Below are 14,538 nucleotides of genomic sequence, written 5' to 3'. Positions count from 1 at the left end.
GTCATTGTTACTTTACTATTTTTTATTTATTTCAATTACGACAGGCCTTGAAGGACGATTTTCAATCAAAACAACTTAATTGTAAACGGAATTTTTATTTTATAAAAAAGGAATATGATGTTATGCTAATGTTTATCAATGTCAGTAGGTCATCTCTTTTCCTTCCCGTGATGAACATTTTTGCGATGTAAGCCTGGTTTAGGCTTATATTCTTTTTTTGTTTGTTAGCACGACCGATTCCTGTTTTCGTAGTGCATTTTGATACCTGACACCTCTGTCGAGTTTCTTGCCATCTTTCTTTTAGTTTCCATCCGTTCTTGTGGTTTCCTTTTTGTCTTTTTCACCTTTTTTATCTAGTGAATATTTTTCTATCTTTTCACTCTCACACGATGAAATGAACTACTATTCGATCATGAAGGCTTAAATTCATCAATATCTGTTCCGGAAAAGTCTTCATTCAAGTCCTGAATTTTGTAAAATGTTTGGGATATTCATCTCAATTTTAATGTTAAATCTCCCTTAATAGCGCTTGATTAACACTACCTATAAATAAAATTTTGCTAGCAAGCAGAAACACACGACAACGTGAGGAGATTGTGAACAAAACCGATCATTTCTAAAATAGTGCTTTTTTTTCGGAAAGTAGAAAAAAACTCTATCGAGCCTTCACTTTACCCCAGAATGAACGATCATTGTATGTGTCGTACATGTTACATCCGTTGTTCTAATGATGCCAATAATCATGATTTCGGTTATTTTCTGTGCATTTTATGGAAAAAAAATATTTTGGAAATCCAGTTCTATTTGTAAATGTGGAGGAAATGTTCACTTAATTTTTGTCGAAAAAAGCTATTTGATATTTATAACAGTAAAACATTCTGGTACACGTCACTTACATCAACTGCGTTAGATCGACTGTATCATGGAGTAACATCGCCCTATAACATTACAAGGTAAGTATGTAGTAAGCATCGGCCAAAAATCTTCCTGCAATAGGGATCCAGAGCACATAGACTACATTACCAGATATGTACATATATTTTAATTAAATTTTGAAAAAGAAAATCTGATCACTTGCATATTGTGAGTTCCTTTACACTCTAACGGGAGAATATGTGCCCGGGACATTATTTTGGGACAATGGTGGCCTGGCTGGAACTTATTACACATAATCACCCTACCGTAACACTTTTGCAATAATTTCACGAAAAACATATTTAGCTCAACTATGTGAATACAAATTGCATGAAAAAAATAATTGAATAACTTATTTCCCAAGAAAGCCTTCATTTTCATTCTACTGTGTTATGGGAAAATGAATATATTATATTTTTTTTAATTAATTTTAATTAGCAATAAGATATCATCACTCTTAAAAATTTAAATTATGTTTTTTTAACGACGCTCGTAACTGCCGAGGTTATATCAGCGTCGCCGGTGTGACAGGAATTTTATTCCGCAGAACTTCATTTACATGCCACTAAATCTAGTGACATGAGCCTGTCGCATTTTAGCACACTTAAATGCCATCGACCTGAGCCGGGATCGAACCAGCAACCTCGGGCAGAGAAGGACAGCGCTATACCAACTGCGCCACTCAGGGCGACTATTATCACTGTTACACATAGAAGTGGATATGACTGCTTTTGAATGGATTGGTAATTGCAACACATACAGAGTGTTGTAAATGTCTGTTTTTGATACAAAAAGACAATGAAGGTATTGGCTTTGGTGTGATATGGAATTACCCGGTTCTGATTGATGAAACTGATTTTACCATACTGTTTCTCATCGAAGTGACCGAGTTCGAATAAAAACGGTACCGGTAACGTATTCAGAAAGATGCCTCTCTAAACATACCGAAACCGTAAAATAAATTTTTTGTTTGTTTTTTTTTTGTTTGTCCCCCCCCCCCCGGTTGAAATGTCCGCTTTTGTTCGCAACATCCACATGTTAACTTGGTATCTAGTTTAAAGTTCTGAGTATCACTTTTTTTTTGTAGATCACCAATATATATTTTAAAGACTTTTTCATCTATTGTCTCAACTAGAAAAAGTGGTTTAGATGAGATAACTATTATAAAAAATCACAACATTGTCAAGCGAATATAGTTACCTACATAACATTGATCCTGTTATCTGTTTCTGGCGCAGGGATAACACCATGTTGCTTTCGGACAGCTGTCTCGACGAATATTTTAGAACCAAATGTTTTAGAAATTCGAATATATTCTAAATAAATAAGGAAATAACATTCAAATTATTTTATTCCCCGTCATTGCAGTCATGGTATGCCTGGCTAGAGTTTTTTGTTGAGAAATTCTGGTTTTAATAGTAATTGTTCCAGGTTCATTTCTATTTCTTTTTAAATACTTCTCCTCATAGATTTCTTAATCATTTTCACCTACATGAACAGGTTGAGCATGAAAGAATATTATGTCTGTGGAATATGTTAAAATTAGTCTGTTTATTACAAGAAAAATATTAGTACGTAATTTTATTTATTATTTTTTTCTACACACATTTGGTTTTACTTGACGAAGAACTCTCGGTTCGACAGAAGAATTGCTTTCTGAAGAAACATCAGCGCTGTCATTCTCTAGTGCCAATCGCACTAGCTTTGATGCACACCGTTCCGCAGCTGATGAACTAAATCGATTGTAACTGTAAGTTATACCACAGTCTAATACAGGGGGGTTTAACTCAAATGATAGATGTTGGATGCTCATAGATGTTCCATAGTTTGCCGCATGTGGTCAGGACAGCGCTGGCTGTATTTCGATCACAGAGTTTGTAAAATTAGCAGTACAAAACTCTTTGGTTTCGAAAGTTCTTTGGTTATAAGTTTGGCCAATATGACAGTTTTAAACAGATATTATTAAGATCCATTATTTACAGAATGTGTCAGTTTTATAATATTCGGATTATTATTACTATTACTATATAGCTAATTTTCATTTTCATTCGAGGACAAAGTAGCCATATTAGTGTACTGTGTGTGACCTATTAACCTCATTTGTTCAGTTGATCAATTGTTGGATATTGGCATTCCTATTCTGTTTAAATCTTGTATAAATTATGGAATGGACGAACATGGCTGCTTAAGGAAGAAATTTGAACAGATCGAGTTAATTGAGAAGTTACTGGTGCTTTCCTGCAACAAGAAATAATTCGCAACGTTAAAGGTAAGAAAGAAATATGTTTGAGATTACATCTACACGGTTCAACTTTTCTTTCAACTTCACACATTCAAGCAATGCCTGCAAGATTAGTATTTAATAATAACGGAAGTGCACACAATGTGCAGGATAATATATTATTTTAGCTTTCGCTGCTGTAGAACTTGGTCAGTGAAACTATAATCGGTTTTTACACTCCATCACATGGTATTTTGGTATTTTAATATTAATATGGCGTACCTTGTAGATAGAAAATCTTAATGTATCTTAATTCAACATGCGCTTTAAACTTGATTCTTTCAATATTCTTCCCAGACTGCGTGCATACGAGCATGAAAAACTGAACCGTGTAGATGCAGCTTAACTGCACCGTCATGTTTTCTAATTTAAACTGAATTGTTCCATCATATCTTAAACGTTTATTAAACTGAGATCTGTAATTGTTTTCAGGGATAAACTTCAGAACGCGATTACCTTCCTTCTACCACTACCACATGATGAACTGACTTCTGTGTTGAATTACAGCAGTGTATTAAGCCTAACTGCAATTACGCCAAGAACTTTAAAGGTAAGCTAACAGAGTTAATATACACTTTGGGTATGAACGAACATCTTTTTTTTGTATATAGCTAAGTTAAGTTGGTCAGACATCTTAAAATTCGTGGGACAGAATCTGATATGACTAAATATGTTGTTCTCGGTATAATTCTTTACAGTTGCGTTACCAAAGGATGGCGGGGTACCTTAGCTTGGTAACGCAATAGTAAAGAAGTGTTGTTCCCGAAAAGATATATTTTAGAAATTTGACTTTACAGTTAACAGTAGTACCTTTACTGGAATAATTTTGATAAAATAAAAAGAGTTAAATTGCCGGAGATATTTATTATTTTTATAGACTCGTGGATAGAATTCTTCCAGGAATATTTCACAAACGTTGATTATACTGCAATCCTTCAATTGTTCTATGAAATGTAGTGTTATTAATGCATTATATGATACTAGGCTACTGCTGGTTTGTTTCAGTTAATAGAAAAACAAATGGCGGAGTTTTACACTGTGAATGTGCTGCAGTGTACTGTCAGAAATCGGATAGTAATGAGAAGACCTGGTTATTCCTGTTTCCTGTGCCAAGTAATGCAGCACAACTTAAAAGGTAAGCAATGGCATTGAGATAAGCTCAATGCAAAGATATCCTTATATATCATCAGTAAATAGTCAGGGTTGGTAAACTGTAGTGATTTTTAAATTTAAGTGAGAATTATTTGTCAAATTCATATTTGTTTATTAAAATGAGTTTTTGCCTTCTTTTGTAATTCATTTAAACTTAATTTGTGCATTAGTTCCTACATAATTGTGTATTTTGTTAATGTGTTATTTTAAGTAATTACCAACATCGCTTCAAAAATAATTTACTATGTTTACACATAGGCCTCATTATTAATACATGAAGAGTTACAGCACTAATAACCTGCACTTAATGATAATAATAATTAGCTTAGACTTAGGCAAGATATTATGCTCAGTTTGTTATTCATTAGAAAAGAATTCAACTATTTAGGGAGATTAATATTTACAAATAAATTTATCAGAAGAGCTTAGCATTGTGTGTTTTCAGAATAAATACGTAGTCCATTTGGCATTGTGCAACTTTTACTTTGAATATTGTTATGAGCTACAACTATTCATTTCAATCATCAGCATCATACTGTGCTTTAATTAGGTGGTGATTCCGAAAGTAGGCTCTACTTGACTATCTGTACCATGTGTTCTGTTGCTCCTTAATTAGGAGTTGGGAAAAGACATATGAGAAGCATACTTTCAAAACCTGTCCATTTCTTCAGAAAATGCTAGAATTATATGTCTGTAATAAACAAAGACTTTTCTGTGGTGAAATTTTATATGAATTCATAGGAGGAAAAATATATTTCGCCATAGAAAATATTTTGTTCATTGCAGAGATGCAAGATTGCTACTCATATATATTGCTAATAGTTTTAAGAAGCAGCAGAACAGTCATATGTAAAAACGTTTGTTTTTTTTTTCAGGAAGTTAATTTCTCATCTTAATCATGTTAGGTGCATATAATTTTAATCTGTGATTTAAGTAGTAACAATTATTTGATGTAAATAAAATGAAAATTATTTTATTTACTTCATGATTAAATCATTAATTTAAATTAATACCAACCCTGGTTTGTGTATTTTTTTTAAGATAATAATAGAATTTTGATTGTAACAGGTACCACATGTGGGCAGCTGTGGCAGAAAATCCTCATCCTTACAGAAGGGCCTATATATGTGCAAGCCATTTTCGCAGTAATCAGTATAATGGTAACTTCAGATATAACTTACTAAGAGGGGCCATTCCATCAAGGGATGCTTGGTATCCCACTCAAGAACTACGACCCACTTCATCACCAGCCTACTTACATTAACCTTTTTCACCACCTAACATAATTGCTTCATTCATTGCACTTCACTGTGGCATCAATTTGAACCTGTATTCTCTTTCATTAAGTGATTCATTCATTGTCTTTATCTTTTAACAAAATTGTGTTTAATTTTGTTGACAAGTGTATGGTAATGGACTTCATTCATTATTATTATTATTATTATTATTATTATTATTATTATTATTATTACTATTAAAGGTGAAAGGTAAAGGTATCCCCGTAACATGCCAAGAAGGCATTTGGGGGCATGGAGGTAGAGCCTCATGCTTTCCATGACCTCGGTACTAGAATGAATTATTATTATTATTATTATTATTATTATTATTATCATTGTTATCTCATTTCGTTTATTGTGTTGATTTCTTCAGTTAATTGAAGGAAAATAAGGGGAATTCATTCATTCATCTGAAAAAAAAAAGTAGAGTAAGTTACTTGACTTCTACATTATGAGCAATATAATTTTTGTAATATATAGGGCAATGATAAATCTAACGATCTTTAAGACCCTAAGTTAACATTACATAGTAATATAAATACAAATGATAATTACTAGTACAATGAGCATTTCAGTTGTGTCATCTATAGGGCATAGGAGGAAGTCCAGTGGCAGCGATACGAATCTGCAGCTTCTGCAACTGGTGAGATTTGGGTGCATTATTTAGAATTTTTAGAGAGTAAATATGTTGTTGTTTTCTAATGTCAGGCATTTGACAATAAAGTCATTTGACCTCTTGCACTCCAATATTTTTCAAAGATATTATCATGACCAAAGTAAATATGTTGATGTTTTCTAATGCCAGGCATTTGACAATAAAGTCATTTGGACCTCTTGCACTCTAGTATTTTTCAAAATTATTGCCATGGTCAGCCACTGAAGCACAGATTTTGAGGTGTTCCGAATCCATTTCTTGGTTTGAGTAGCACAGTGGACAGTTAGGAGACTGATATATTCCAATTGTATGCAGCAAAATAGTCCCCCAATCGGATTTGTGGGCGGGACTACTTTAATGGTACAGAAGCAACTAAATTTTTTATAATGGAATGCTTGTATAACAGCAGCTAAGAAGAGAGTAAATATGGTACAATATTTTGTCTCTTCTCACTTTATAGATCTCTTGGATATGGAACAACAAGTTTTGACGGAGAAATCATTGTAATAAGTGAAAGTCTCAGGAATCTTCTATGCCACATCAATAAATTTAAGAATGCAGTTATATTGTCAGATTCCAAAGCAGCTATTCTATCAATAGTCTCTAAATACATACTTTCATCTCAAACAGCAGAAATAACTAAAATGCTCTCTCAATTAATATCACTCAATAAAATAATTGTATTCCAGTGGATACCATCCCAGTGTGGAATCCTGGGAAACGAGAATGCTGATGCTTTAGCAAAGAAGGGCAGCACTGTTACTTACAGGCCTGTTACTAAATCTACGTATTACTCTGTGAAGAGATTTATTAAATCTACATACTTAGACTTCAACAAACAAAATTTGATAACTCAATCCCAAGGGAAAAAATGGAACTCCCTGCATCAAAATCCACAGTTAATTCCCGATTTACCACGAAAATCGTCTGTAGCTGCATTTAGATTGGCAACAGGCCATGATTGTTTGGCCAAACACCTGCATAGAATTGGAATATATCAGTCCCCTAACTGCCCATTGTGCAACTCAAACCAAGAAATGGATTCGGAACACCTCAAAATCTGTGCTTCAGTGGCTGGCCATGATAATATCTTCGAAAAATATTGGATTGCAAGAGGTCAAATGACTTTGTCAAACCCCTGGCATTAGAATACAACAACATATTTTGAGCAATGGGCCACAACCAAATCAATCACTCAATATCAAAGCTCAAAATTAGGAAATGTTGCGAAGTATAGACTTATCTCTAATAAATTGTATTGCACTTTTTCTAATATGTTCAGTGTTTTGAATCAACTATACATCAGAGAATGAAAAATAATTTTTTACTTGTATTTCATAATGGTGTTTTTATTAAAAGTCTAAGTTAATTTTATGTATGTTGTAGACAAATAGTTTTGTTTGTATTCTTTATCAGTGGTGATTATTGATTACTTAGATTTTTAATATCCATATATTAAACTAATGGCAGTTACTTTTAAAAATAGATGTTCAGCTCTGACGGTGTAAAACAAATAAAGTGGTGTTTTATAAATGTTTATGAACGTGCGTTGTACTATGTCACAGCAAAACATCTTATGACTATTTTCAAGCTAATGTTTGACATAAAAAAATTAAGAGCGAATTATAATTATATAACTGACCAATAATAACTTCGAAGTCAATATTCCAAAGTCAATCTTTGTTTTTATCTTCCAATACATGATACATAACATTATTTAAAAATAGTGCTTAAGGTGTTTTGGAGAGAAGTATCCTATCCTATTCACATCCTGTATCTCAATTACATATTTGATCTAGAAGATGCAAAAACTTTTATTAGTCAAATTTGATAAATTAATTTAATAAAAGGGTTAAATGACGGTGTTAAAAGAGGGAGTTTGTTAATGGTTTTCAGTTTCATGTTCAACCATTATATTTATATTCACATGTTAAAACAAAAATGTGATATAAATATTGTGGTTAAACATGTTATTTAAACTGATAAACCATTACACACTCCTTTGGCGATATGAAAAATACCAATATGTGTTGGTATAATAGGTATCTGCAGTACCGATCGTGCTCTAATGTTGGCATAACGGATACCTGTAATACCGATCGGGCCGTGTAACAATGGATGTAGTTCCGCATTCTGCCGCTTTTTTTTTTTTTTTTTTTTAAATTGGTGGCACTTTATATGCCTGTTTCAATAAGTTCCAGGTCTCTTATGGACCCTTGCCTTTCTGCCGCTATGTGTAACGAGATGTAGTTCCGATGTTTTGCCGCCAAGTGTCTCGACGTCGCGTCAATAGCGTGTCGAAGGTAATGCATTGAGTTGGGGGTCTTTCTATTTATTTGTCTATGGTCTAATATATACAGTCGCGGAAGTTCAACACTTTCCTTGCCAACATTCACGACACTAGCGCTCAAGCGGCAGGCAAGGCACTGGTCATAGGGTTGATACAGCCAGCATGTGCTTTAAAGGTATGCGAGATGTTATAATAACGTTTTATTCATGCGTCGGAATAAAGGCAATGTGTGCAATGACGAAAATTGCAGTAACAACAAGTTTAAATCTCCGAATTTGTCGTTCTTCAGATTCCCTAAAGACTAAGAGAAAATCATAACTCAGTTATAACCTATAATCCACGCTGTAGGTAGCCTATGTATTGTGTTCTATAAAACATTTATTAGTTATCAGTTACCTATTTGTATGTCAGGAAGGAGAGTTTAAATATAAACAAAATAAATACCTGTTACAGTATATTATTGTTTTGCAGAGATCATGTGTAAATGTGTAATCATTCCGATTTTGGATAATGTATCTACAGTTTTTAATGCAAGTAGTTCCATAATTTTTGTATTCGTGTTTTTTTCTTTATATTTTTCAAAAGTTGAATGTTATATTGCATTCAAGTAGGGATCATGGTGTTAATTTTTCAAGAATTCATGGCGTATTATAATCCTTTTGCAAAATATTCACTTCTTGAATAAATCCAGACTGTGTCGATAAATTTCTGATGTGTTGGTGTAGATTCATGTGACAGACGTATTAGGTTCTCAAGAAATAAAAGAGCCTTTTTAAATTTAATATAAAAAGCAATCTTTTCTGTAATAATTTGCATGACTGTTATTGGTGTTGATTTTACATTACCAGTGATTATTTGAGCCGTTCAGAGCAGAAGTGGTATAAGTCAAAATTAGGTAATCAGGTTTAAAGTAAAAATTCTGTAAAATATAACGCAAAGTAGCAATTAATATATCCTTCGTTCTATTCACTGACTACTAATAGTTTAAATAAATTCAATATTAACTGCTACTTTGCGCTGTATTTTACAGAATGTTTACTTTAACCCTCATTACCCATTTTTGACTTACACCACTTCTGCTCTGAAAATAAAATTAGGCCTACATCTTCTGAGTTAATTGAAGTTACAATTTTTTCAACAAAATTGTGTATTCATTTGTTCTCACCTACGTCATAATAACAGTAAGTGCATGTAAATTACGTGTTATATAGGTAGGGTAAGTTAAAATTAAGTTTATTTGTGAAAACTGGAAATGTAATATAAAATGCGGTAAACTTTCCATAAAAATTTAAGCCATAATATCAGCACTATTAGCGACTCAAAATAATAATAATAAAAAAATGAAAAAATAATGAACTTCATAAATCAATGTCTGTCAAATTAAGGTTTAAATCTTCCCCTTTTTTATTTTTAAGTTTACCTCAGCGGACGAGTTTACCCCAATTTGCGGTATGGAAAATAGTTAATTTCTCAGGAAATAGGGAGAGGAGTTCACCACGCGATGTACCCTACGTGATATGCCCTACAATTTTGACTCTTCTCACAGGAAATATAGAGTTTCAATGGTTCATAAATATATTTAGGAATAAATTGAATTAACCGTCCACGTACAAACAATTATATTATTTCAAACCATGATACGTGATCAGGGCCATGATTGAGTTGTAAGGAGCAGAAAGAATTACGTTTATTCCCAGCTTCTGAAACTTGTAGATTAACTGTGTGTGAAATTCTTCAAGGATTCTAAAGTAAAATTAATAAGAGCCATATACACTTACTGTATAGCATAAAAATATAAAATAAATTACGAAAAATCCGTTTTCTGATGTGTTATCATATGTCGTGTGCACACTTTTAGCTTGCCTGCCGTTAGAGGGCTACTGTCGCGCCAGCTGTCAAATGTTGGCATATTTTATACGTATGAGTTGCGCGACTGTATGTTTTAGACTGTGGTTATACCTGCAAAACAAGAGCATAGTAATAACTTACTGATTTCATTAAAATTTCTGTAATTAGTAATGGTAGTTTCCAAATTAGTACCGTTTTCATGTTGATTAGTTAAATTATATTATTGTGTTGTATTGTAGTCTGGATCTGAATGATCACCTGATTTTTAGGAAGATGTCTACCTTTCTTTGTGAGAAATTATTATTTATTCTAGAAACAAACTAGCAACATTAACACATAAACAAAAAACCAAATACAACACTACACACAAATTCCATCCTAAGATATTCAACAATACCAACGTAACATTTAACCAAAATGAAACGAAATTACTTGAAAAAGGACTAAAACATAACCTACAACATAACAAGACACCAAGAACACAACAAATGCAAACGATCATCAATGCAGAAACAGCAATTCAAAACACACAACCACAACACCAAGAATACATTCGACAAGATTTATTGAGAAACATAGATAAAATAAACAAACCTATAACTGATAAGCATGAAATTAAAACAATAAAGACATTAAGAGACAAACAACAAACACACAATTTAACATTTGTAAAAGCTGATAAGGGTAATTGCACTCTAATAATGAATGCTCAAGACATGAATGACAAAATTAACACATTTTTTCACGAAAATAACATCACACAAATAAAAACAGATCCAACAACAAAATATCAAACAACAGTCAAAAATATAATAAATTAAAACACTCACATCATTCCTAACAACAAAAAACAACAATTGAAACAAATTAAACCTCACGCACCTAAATTAAATGCATTACCAAAAATTCACAAACAAAATATACCAATCAGGCCTCTTATTAACTACAAGAATGCACCAGCATACAAATTAGCGAAACATATAGACAACATTATAAGAAATAGTATACAATTTGAAAACCCAACAACAATAATCAACACCATAGACCTAGTTAACAAAATAAAACACAAACACATTCCACACAACACAACATTAGCATCATTTGACATCGAAAACTTATATACAAACATACCAGTAACAGAAATACTTGAAATACCGGTACTTCGAAAAATGCTTATCAAAAATAACATACCACAGACTCACATTGACTAAATTATACACATTACAGAGATTATTACTAAACAAAATTATTTCACACATAACAATAAATATTATACACAAACTGAAGGATTACCAATGGGTTCACCTATATCAAGTATATTAGCTGAAATCTTTATTCACAACATAGAACAAATACACATACTAAACACTAACAACAACAAACACGCAGAGAAAATAATGTACTGGCATCGATATGTAGATTACATAATAGTCTTATATAATGGAAACAAAAGACAAATAGAAAACCTACATCAACAACTCAACAAAATACATCCCATATTAAAGTATACAATACCAACGGAACATAACCAAGCTATAAACTTCTTAGACATCACCATAACCAAAACAAATAACAGACACGAATTCAAAATATACAGGAAACCCACTACAACCACAACACATATACACAATTCATCAAATCATCCCATACAACATAAACATGCAGCTTTCCGTACAATGACACACAGATTAATTAATGTACCAATGAACAATGACAACTACACTGAGGAATTAAACACAATAAAATATATAGCACAAGACAATGGATACAACCCTAACATAATAGACACACTAATAAAAAAGGCAAAACAAAAGCAGAACAAACCAACACAAACACCACGCGAGAATAAATACATAACATTGACATATCACAATACCAATACTCACAAAATTGCAACTTCATTCACAAAACTAAAATACAAGATAGCATACAAAACAAATAATACAACACAGAAATACCTAAATAATCACATTAAACATTCAAATAAATATAATTCAACTGGAGTTTACTAATTAAAATGCAATAGTTGCCCACATTTTTACATAGGACAGATAGGAAGATTCTTTCACACAAGATATAATGAACATATTATTAAAGCTATAACCAAACCCTACATCACATCAAATTATACAGACCATATTATCAACAATAACCATGACTACAATAATATAGAAACAGATATGGAAATTTTATACATCACACTAAAAAGTTCACAATTAAACATCCTAGAACAGTACGAAATATATAAGAATACAATAGCATACCCACAATATATACTTAACACACAATTGCAGTTCAATACACACACATTATTCGACGTCATAATACATCATAACACACAAACAGCCAGCCCCCAACATAGGAACAACACACCCCCACCCCTACCATCGACAAATGCACATCGTAAAGTCAACATCACCAGTGGGTCAAGAGACACTGAGGATGACGTGACATAGCGTCGAAACGGGCCGTCTGTCGAAGGTATATACCTTTTTTAACAATTTTAACACTTTTTAACGTAAGACTAAGTAAATTTTATGGATTTATTCTAAATTCAGTTCTCGAGATAAAGTATTATAATCAATATTTCCTTTGTTTACTTTAATAGCTAGCTAGCTAGCGAGTACAAATTAAAATTATAAAACAAAAATGTTTCTAGCCATTACCGTAAGAGCCAGGCTCGTGCACGGTGTGGCCATAGCCAATAATATAACATAAAATTTACAAGGACAGTTTACTAAATACAGTAACTTAATTGAAAACAATAAATAACACACAAGAGCAAAAAAAGAAGAAAGAGAAAAAAGACACATTTAATATAAATAGACAATCAGACAGAAGCCAGTGATATTCGATGAAAAATGACATATAGTCGACAGAAATAAAGGTAAAAAAATACACACATTTGTTAATATTATATATCATGAATAATTTTATAAACTTCTTTTTTAAAAACTTCAATTTTTTAAATATTTCAGATTTGGAAAATGAAACATAGACATTAAATTACAATTGCTAATAACGTTCTGGTGATACATCGACACAAAAGCCATTTTTTACTTATAGAAAATAAATTACTCTGAGCTGAAACGGCACCTGGAACATTTGCATGCTTATTTGTTCACATCAACTGTTAGCTATTTTAGCAATTACGACACAAAATACCATTCTGTCTTTATCACTTCAGGCCAGCTGGCCAAAGTGAAGACAACAATAGCAGAAAACATATTTGCGTCTTTATTTCCAAATTATGGGTGAATATTATTTGGGGTAACAAAGACATAGGCTACGGTACATTTGTGTTATTATCCAAAGTTAGTGGTAGATAATTAGATAGTAATAGCGGTATAAACTGCAAAAGGCATATTTATGTCATTGTTTCTTCAAATTCAATAATAGTAAATTTATTTTATTTGCCTTTATGTCATTGTAGATTCATAATCTGCACTCCCTACAATACGCGCACCACTGACCCATTGCACATTGTCGCTTCGGTAACATAGGCCTGCCAAATGCGCACGAATTCCACAAAGTATGCATTCCATCTAGAGCCAAACATTGATATTACAAACGCTGTCTTTGTTTCCCCCTGTGAAGGCGCCTTGAAACAACAATTTGACATCAATAACTCACTTTCGGAAAAATTAGCATTTCCGTCATTGTTTATCCGGAGGTGCGACATCACAATAGCGAATATCCCCTGTAGCCTTATTAGAAATACTGACCCATTTTTATATCTTATTATTGTCTTCCCGTACCCATTTGTCGTGGTAATTGTTACATCTGTAGGCTATATTTTGCCACACTCTTGCGCGAGTCACAGAAAATTTCAGTTCTTTGAACAATGTTTCTCATCGTACTTAGTTTTAATAAAATTCAGTTCTCCCGAGATTTCATGGGCTAGAATCTATTTTAAAATTTACCATTTTCGCAAGGTCGCACTTTACTGGCAACAGAGACTAATGCTTCCTCGTTATGATTCTTGTTTACCCAGTGTTTTAAACACTCAATGCACATGGAACGAGTCGAAGGTAAAAGAACCAGGGAGCTTGCTAGTCTTGTTGTGTCTCTTTTTTCTCCGTCTTTGTTCGGAGAAGGGACGCGAAAGCCTACATTGCAG

The sequence above is a fragment of the Periplaneta americana genome, chromosome 10, assembly GCF_040183065.1.
Source record: "Periplaneta americana isolate PAMFEO1 chromosome 10, P.americana_PAMFEO1_priV1, whole genome shotgun sequence".
Classification (NCBI taxonomy): domain Eukaryota; kingdom Metazoa; phylum Arthropoda; class Insecta; order Blattodea; family Blattidae; genus Periplaneta; species Periplaneta americana.
The sequence above is the reverse complement of the archived record's forward strand: the minus strand, read 5'-3'. Positions refer to the sequence as shown.